This window comes from Calonectris borealis, chromosome 15, assembly GCF_964195595.1.
Source record: "Calonectris borealis chromosome 15, bCalBor7.hap1.2, whole genome shotgun sequence".
Classification (NCBI taxonomy): Eukaryota; Metazoa; Chordata; class Aves; order Procellariiformes; family Procellariidae; genus Calonectris; species Calonectris borealis.
In genome coordinates, this window is record NC_134326.1 from 10309529 (window position 1) to 10317399 (window position 7871).

Sequence of the window (7871 nt, forward strand, 5' to 3'; positions counted from 1 at the left end):
GTGCACAGAGTTTTCTGCTCTCTGTGCAAGAAAATCTGCAAGGTAGAAAAATAGGATCTGCCCGTTCCCCTGAAGCTGCTCAGCCGATGGCAGGTGTCCTTCCCCTGGCAGTGGTCGCTCAGATAATATATTTCTCTTTCCAAAGCTCCCTCATTTAGGGTGTCCCAGGGTGCATTTGCAGGCAGCTTCCCAAAGGCAGCAGTAGTTCAAGAACTGTGTTTTTCCCTCAGTGCCCAGCCCCGCGCTCCCACCCCGATAGCCAGGAGCTGGCGGGGGAATAACCGCTTTTTGGCTGGGCTGAGTTGCATGCGGGTCTCTACCCCGGTGCAGGTCCCCAGCACCCGTGCATGTTAGAGGCACCTCGAGGGAGGTGGTGGGACATATGGGAGGATGTTGCCTTGCCACAACAGCACCCAGCTGTGCTGCACCCGAACGGGAAATTACATAGCACAGCTTTAATTAATCCAGTAGCGCTCACAGCCCACTACTGCCAAGAGAGAGAGACCTTGCTTCCCTCCTCAGCCCTTTCCCCTTCATTCAATGCATTACCCATCCCCAGAAGGGGGTCTTTTTGGGGTGGATTTCTTTTATTTATCATTTGGGTTTCATTTGTAGTCAGGTTAGTTCTCCACTGATTTTGTGAGCTGAACCCGCTTGGCACAAGGCAGGTACCAGAGCTGGGAGGGGGTGGGAGAGCACCACAGGGAATAAGCCTGAAAGGGAGGGTGGTGGGGAAGCAGCAGCGGGCAGTTAGATCAGCTCAGCCGCTCAGGCTTCCCTGGTTATCTCCAGAGAAGGCCCCAGCAGGGAGCGTTTCCTCCCGGTGTCAGGGCTGACAATGAGCTGGTTTCCCCAGACGAGAAGCAATGGAAGTTATTAACTGTCTGGCAAAGCATCTTTTTTATTCTAGCGAAAAGGAAAACCTGCAAATGAGTCTTATGTCTGGAATATCAAAATGCAAATTATAAAGAAAACCACTAACCCCCGCCGAGTGCTCAGTACAATTGCGTTCGGTTTGGGGCTGCGAGATCCTTCCCGCAGGAGCACACAGGAACGCTGGGCTCCTGCCTGCTCCCGTCCCCCCGGGAACTGCCCCAGCCGCCCCACCAGGTCACGGGGCTGCCCTCCGCGCCGCACAGCTCAAACCCCAGCCCCGGGCATCTGCTGCCATCGAGGACTCGGAGCAAGGGAAGACTCAAACCAATAAAACACAGCAGGCAAGAGGGAGAGGAACAGCTTCTCCAGATTGTTTAACCCCCCACTGGGCTGAAGTCATTTAAAGATACGACGCATCACAAGTATTTCTGTGAGAGAGGCGTGAGTGTTTGAAGGGGTACATGTGGGTTCCTCTTGCACAGGTTCCTCTGAAAAAGAGGAATTTCCTCTTAGGATGCCTTAAAAGCAACTTGCATGCCGAACAAAATGTCTCCACTCAGCCCAATCCTGCAAGAATCATCATCTCGGGCAGCCGTGGGCTCCCCTCCTCCTGCCTCACCCAGGAGGGGAGGGAGGGAAGGGCAGCTGGCAAGGCACAAGTGTGTCGGGTCACCACAGGGCCAGTCGCTGAAATATTAAACGGGGGGAAAAAACCCACGCAAAACTCAAAATGACTGGCTTAGACTTCGGAGAATATTAAAAATAACATATTCTGGCTCGCTCCTGCATCTTCAGGCTGTATTTTGGTTTGTGCTGCCATTGTCCTCCAGCCAAACAGTTATTTACTTTGTTTTTAAACTAAAACTGAGATTTACATAAAGTCTCTTTATTCCAGAAACATGAAGTTTCTGGAAAAACACCAAATAAAGGGCTCTGGCTTTCACAGCCAAGCTGTCTCAAGAGAGCACCTCTTCCCGGCAGGCAGCTCCCCGCTCCTCTGGCGCTGCGGGGGAAGAGCTGGGGGTGGCGGCGGCTGGGCGAGCACGTGGGCAGATGCCCCAGGAAGGAAGGAGGAACGTCCTGGCTGAACAGGACACCCACATCTGCCACCCACGCACAAGACCTGTTATGCCGCAGCAGCCTCCTTCACCACAAGTGTCAGAGCTGCCCTTTGCACCACGTTTTGGCACAAGCGAGTCCCTCCGGCACATTCAGCGTGCCAGGGCAGGGAGGCAAGGAAAGGCAGGAGCACCCACCTTCAGTGTTCAGTTAGCAACAGAGAAAAGGCTCAGCTGGTTCATCTCGTGGCTCATTGGAGACCGGCATGGACCTGGCTGTGAACACATGTGCCTGCCCAGGTCCCCTCCAAGGCGGAGGAGGGTTCCCCTGCCAGAGGGGCTCATCTCTGCTCTCTCTCCCGCGTCCATCCCCCGTGCCATGCAGCAGTGCACTTCCAGCCCAGGCAAAGCTGTGATTTCACACCGTCTGAGCACTCTGCGCAAGTATCAGAGTGGGACGCGCTCGGCACTGGATGAGCCCGAGTCCCAGGACAACTCCTCCTGCCTGGTGCAGGTCCTCACCCCCTAACTCAGCCTCCCAAAGCCCTTCCCACCCCCTTCAGGGCTGGTCTACACAAAAGGACCTTGAGGTTTATTTTTGTAATTTTGTTTTAAACCATACATTTCAATCCTAACAATGAAAACAAAAGATAAACTTAAAAAAAAAAGATTTTCATTGTGAAAAATTCACATTAACCGTGGACTCACCGTACATTGAGTGTCTGGGAAGTAACGATGCGATGTCACAGCTGGAAGTGAAGGTGCCAGAGCAAGGTGCCACCTCCCCCGTGCAGCCCTGGCCACGTGCCCAGCACGCCGCCCCGAGCACCCAGCGCTGCTGAGCTTCAGCACCCACCCGAGCAGACCAACGCCTTCAAGTCCTGATCACGTCTTCCTTCTGGGGGACTAAGGAGGAGCCAGGTGAATTTACCGGTCATCCTGGTTTGCCCAGCTCCCCAGGTGAGCGCGCTCTCAGTTACACTGATTAACACTCAATAGTCAGCACCCCGATGCTAAAAAAAAGCACTCAACAGTTGGCACCCCAATGCAGAGTTACATCAGGGCAGCACAACCCCCCGTGCCCCACTCCAGCACGGCCGTAACCCCCGCAATGGCCCTGTCATTCCTCCCTGCGTTTTTCAGGGACTGTGTGCAGGAGAGGCCGCGTCGCCCGGGTGCTTGAAGAAGTGAAAGACCTCTACAGGGAAGGGTATGTCCACAGAGCTTCTAATTTCCACATAAACCACCAGCTGAGAGGAGGAACAAGGAAATGAGCGCTCAGACCAGGGAGGAGTGGGGACGGTGCGCTTGAAGGGGAAATTCGGGGGGGGCTGGCTCGTGCATCGTGCCAGTTCTCGGGCACAAAGCTCACGTATTTCAGGCTGCTGGGCAGCAAAGGGCCCACGAGCCTCCCCTGGGGGCTCTCAGTGCCCCAAGGCAAGGCACAAGCACCCCGACACAACCCACTCAGCATCAGCAGAAAGCTAGGAACTGCAACCATTTAAAAGCCTTTGAATAAAACAGGCTCTTCCAGATACATAGAAGCGCAGCAGTGTTTCCCTTAAACCCTAGAATACTAGCTCCAGTATTGTTCTTTCCTTGCACTGCCACAGGCTTAGTCTGGCATGGATACACACCAACAGCAACTCACTGGGGTCAAAGCCCTTCACATCAGCCAACCTTAGTAATTACAGCTCCTAAGGACAGTCCTAATCCTGTAATATTGTCTTAAAAAAAAAAAAAAACATTCATAGTTTGCTTCTGCCAACAGCAGAGGAAAGCAGGTTGCAGCTCTCCAAACCCATGAGCCCCGCATGGAAGGGGGCAGCCCTGCTCTCACCCTGCCCTCATCTCTGCCGTCTCCAAAGGCACAGAGCTCCCGTGCCTCTGATCAGCTTGGTAACGGTTCTGTGTTAAACCTGATCCATCTAAGTCAGTAACATGAGGGCACAGCTCCACACAGCTCTCAGGATCTTCCCCTGGGCATTTTTTGCTGGATCAGGCCCTCACTGCCCAGCCCCACCAGTGCTGGCTCTCAGAGGGAACAGGACAAGCCAGGTTTGGGCACAACTCCACAAACCACATCATCCCAGTTTAACGCTGCTGAAGGAAGAAACCCTGCTTACCTCTTGCTGCTCAGGGCTGTGCCTCCTTGCTGCTTGCTTTGTGCCAGCTTCAGATCCCTCTGTGAACAGATATCACTCTCTTAAAATTGCAAAAAACTATCCCAGTAGAAAAAACTAGGTTCAGTAGGTAGATGAGATAACAAAAATGCATGAGGAGTGACAGAGGAACCACAGAGACAGGGCAGTGCAAGGTATGGAGGGACAAGGAGAACCAGAATTAATAAAGCTCTTCCTCCTCATCAGCAAAAAACCATTACAGTGTGTAAAAGCACTCAAATTGGCTTAAATTAGTGCTCAAGCTGTTGCTGAGCCAATCTAGCTTTGGGATCCTGGTGAAATGGGAAGCACCTGGGTAACAAGCTGGGCTGCTCACCTGGGGAAGGAGAGCCCTGGGGGGCTGGGCCCCGTGCCGGTACGAGGTGGTCCCTGTTTGCACGGGCCTCCTTGCTGGGCAGGAGGGAAGCTCCTCTCCACCTCCGGTAGCAGGTGGGGTAGAGGGGTGAACAAGTGCCTTCTTGATGGGTGTCCTCCTGACACACACAGCCTCCCTGGCAGGAGCACAGGCGTGAGCAGATGCTGGTGCTGCCCGTGTTATACCTGAGACTTGACTAAAAAGCCCATTTTTTCCACCCAGGCCCAACCAAGAGCGGCCCAGCTCCTCGCTGACGCAGGCGCAGCCTCCCCTGCACTTGGTGCTCTTTACCACGGTGTTTCCACTGCGTTGCTTCCCCAGCTCAGCCCTGCCCCTTCCGAGCCCTTCGTGCTGGCAGGTAAGATACGGGTTGCCTGAGCCACTTTTTGGTCACTTTGTGTCTTCAATTCTCTTCAGATAGCTTTGTCACCTAAAAGCAATTTTATTGCCACAGCACTCAGAATGGTAGCACTAGTGGTAAACATGTTAACTTGCTTAATTAAACTGATATTTTTAAGAGAAAACCCCCTCAGCATTGACTTACAAACTTAACTTGCACCAGTGAAGTTTTACTGACTCTGCACTTGTGCTTTACCCAACCATGATTTACTAATGAAGAAAGAGTAACATAAAACTTCTCAAAGTTAATATGAACTCCGTGCAAACTTACTTTGGGAATCTCCATGGGATTTTACTTTTATCTCTCTCAGCCTATTTTTTAAAACACTTGAAAATTAAATCAACACAGTTCTGTTGTGGCTAAAGCCTATATTTTAACTCAAACTTTAACCATTATATCAGAATCTGATGAGGATTTGAATGATCCCATTTGGATGGAAAAAGATAGACTGTAGCTGCAGTCAATTTTTACAGTATCAACGAGTTAATGATAATGTCTGTGTGTTGTTCATTTGACTATCAGACTGAATAGTACTGGATTCCCTGTTTTACGTACTTGGCTTTGCTGGCACTCCCTCCTTCAAAATAAAGCAATTCCAAGGTTCAAGGCTATGTCTGAGCTCTTATCAAGTCCAGAATTACTGCTCTCTCTAATTCATTACTGTGAATATTTTATTATATCAAAGACAGTGATGGCTGGTTTTTTTTTAAATCAACAGGGAGTCTATTTGAGCCCTGCTAACAGCCATGCTACAGAAAGGAGATCCTTATTCATTATTTGTTTCTATTTTTAATACCAATGCAATTACTGAAGGAAACTTTTGATACATCATACCTAATTAATTTTCAAATGGAACAAGTGAAACACATGGACTATATTCTGGAAAAATAAAATCTTTCAGCTGCAAAATTAAAACCAACAATTATATGGAACAGTTTTCTATTTCACGTGAAATCTCAAGATTTTTTTAAATAACTCAGATTTTAAAAATACAAGTGTTTTAAATCACTAGATGCTATGGACATGACTTTTTGAAAATCCATACCATGTTCATATTATTGAAACTTTATTTCAAAGAACTGATACTCTTTCTTTCAAATAATACTATTGGTTTGATTTACACTGTAAAAAAGTTGAGAATTATATTGCTATAAAATATGTATATAAAAACTATTATAGAAAATTAATATATTATTGTATGAACCATGAACAGACTACTTGTAAAGAAATGCTTCGGCTGCTATTCAACAAAATAGTTAAGCACGTGCTCAGTTTTAAGCAAAAAGACAAGACATTTTTTTCTTTGCCTTAATTTAAGGCAAAGTACTTAATTTAAGTACTTTGTTTAAGGGATACCAGGATGTACTTAAAAGAAAATAGGGGAAAATTATTTCTGATGGACACTTGGTGGCAGCTTTTATCTGTAGGCTTAATAGCTGTTGCCACTTAACTCCACTGCTTCTCTTTTATAGCAGGGGACAAGCCAGCAAACATAAACAACTGGGGTATGTTTTCCCTAGAAGATTTGGTCAACAACTTTCTTTGATCACAAAAATATTTTCCCAGGAACACTAAAATCAACACAAATATTTATTTTGACTGAAGCCAGCAGATTTTTGTTGTTCTTTTCCTTTAGGAAATCAACCGAGGAACAAATGTTTTGTGAGGTTCTTTTGCAAATTTGAGTGCAGAATGATTGGCAATTTTTTTTAAAAAAAACACCTAATTCTAAAAAGTAAATTTAGCTCTTTAAATGAGAAAGCAGTTGCTAGGCCTAGTAAACATTCTCATCCTTAATAGATCAACAGGGTATAAAACAGGTTGTGTGGTGACTTTTTGGCTCCTGGAATTGCTGAAGTGGAGTGCTAAGAAACACTTGTTGAAAGATTTCAGTTCAATCTGCTGAAATACCCACTGGGCTATAAACATGGCCCTCGGAGGCCTGGGAATGAAGCTATGTGGTGCCTGATCGTTTCCTGGGCTCTTTGGGTATAAAAATTGGAAAGGATGAGGGTCCTTGAGCTCCCAGGGCAAAGCAGTGGCTGACACCCAGTCTTGAAGCTTTAGCCAGGCTGAGCTCTGACGGCAACCCACGAATCTCCAAGTTCTGTGGCAGCACGCCAGGGTCCCGCTACAGCTGGTGCTGCGCGCTGCTGTGTGACAAGGATGGGACCTGTCCCAAAGACACAAGGTGTGGGTTATGTCTGAAGTACGGAGAATGGGGGGAAGTGCATCCTCTGGTGAGTCCCAGCTCCCTGGGACTCTGCACAGGACAGAGTTGCTTTCTGGCACTGTGAGAGGGGAAACCTTGACATGTGGCCCGAAAGGGAGCTGTGCTCCTGCCAAACCTCATGCTCAGACATAAGCAAGCACTTCTATCTACAGGCTTCTGGCAGCTTAAGATAAGGCATCTTGTATTGGGAATCATAAACCAAAGAAAAAGTCAATCCCTTCTGTTAATACTGAGGATATTTATTGAGTATTCAGAGCCTTCATTACCGGGAGAAGCTTTATATTTCATTTTCTCTGGCAAATTTGCTTGCGCTACCCTTTCCGGGGCTGCTAGGAAGACAACTAAACGCAGCAGCCCCGTCCTGGCTGTTTTGCCCTAATGCCCGCCTGTTCGGCAGCTGCTGGGAGGGGGCTCCCCCATCCCATCCCATCCCATCCCGCGGGGCTGGGGGCTGCGGGCTGCAGGGAGCGCCCACAGGTGCTACAGCTGATGGCCCGCGGGGAAGGAACTGCCCCTGCCTAGGGCAGCCAGCTGTTAATTAGCGCCAATTAACCTACGAGCCGCACCGGCGGAGAGGGCAGCAGCACCCCGCCGGGGCTCAGCCCGGGCCTCCCGCGGAGGTCTGCGGGCAGCGCTCCCGCCGGCCCCGGGCGCCGAGCCGCGGCTGCGGGGCTGCTCCCGGCGCGGGGGCTGCGGGGCGGGCAGGGGCGACCCGCGGAGGGGCGTTTTGCAGCGCCTCGCAGGTGGTGAATAAATCAGCGCGTTC